The sequence below is a fragment of the Colobus angolensis genome, unplaced genomic scaffold (genome assembly GCF_000951035.1).
Source record: "Colobus angolensis palliatus isolate OR3802 unplaced genomic scaffold, Cang.pa_1.0 Scaffold227, whole genome shotgun sequence".
NCBI classification, from domain to species: domain Eukaryota; kingdom Metazoa; phylum Chordata; class Mammalia; order Primates; family Cercopithecidae; genus Colobus; species Colobus angolensis.
In genome coordinates, this window is record NW_012115455.1 from 632,359 (window position 1) to 633,490 (window position 1,132).

Genomic DNA, 1,132 nt, shown 5'->3' on the forward strand with positions numbered 1-1,132 from the left:
TTATACTTTAAGTTCTAGGGTACATGTGCATAACATGCAGGTTTGTTACATATGTATACTTGTGCCATGTTGGTGTGCTGCACCCATCAACTCGTCTCTCTTTTTCTATTGTTTGGAATAGTTTCAGAAGGAATGGTACCAGCTCCTCCTTGTACCTCTGGCAGAATTCAGCTGTGAATCCATCTGGTCCTGGACTTTTTTTGGTTGCTAGGCTATTAATTATTACCTCAATTTCAGAGCCTGCTATTGGGCTATTCATGGATTCAACTTCTTCCTGGTTTACTCTTGGAAGAGTGTAAGTGTCCAGGAAATTATCCATTTCTTCTAAATTTTCTAGTTTATTTGCATATAGGTGTTTATAGTATTCTCTGATGGTAGTTTGTATTTCTGTGGGGTCGGTGGTGATATCCCCATTATCATTTTTTATTACATCTATTTGATTCTTCTCTCTTTTCTTCTTTATTAGTCTTGCTAGTGGTCTGACAATTTTGTTGATCTTTTCAAAAAACCAAATCCTGGATTCATTGATTTTTTGGCGGGTTTCTTTGTGTCTCTATCTCCTTCATTTCTACTCTGATCTTAGTTATTTCTTGCCTTCTTCTGGCTTTTGAATGTGTTTGCTCTTGCTTCTCTAGTTCTTTTAATTGTGATGTTAGAGTGTCAATTTTAGACCTTTCCAGCTTTCTCTTGTGGGCATTCAGTGCTATAAATTTCCCTCTACACACTACTTTCAATGTGTCACAGAGATTCTGGCAAGTTGTATCTTTGTTCACATTGGTTTCAAAGAACATCTTTATTTCTGCCTTCATTTCGTCATGTACCCAGTAGTCATTTAGGTGCAGGTTGTTCAGTTCCCATATAGTTGAGCGGTTTTGATTGAGTTTCTTAGTCCTGAGTTCGAGTTTGATTGCACTGTGGTTTGAGAGACAGTTTGTTATAATTCCTGTTCTTTTATATTTGCTGAGAAGTGCTTTACTTCCAATTATGTGGTCAATTTTGAAATAAGTGCGATGTGGTGCTGAGAAGAATGTATACTTTGTTGATTGGGAGTGCAGAATTCTATAGATGTCTATTAGGTCTGCTTGGTGCAGAGATGAGTTCAATTCCTGGATATCCTTGTTAACTTTCTGTC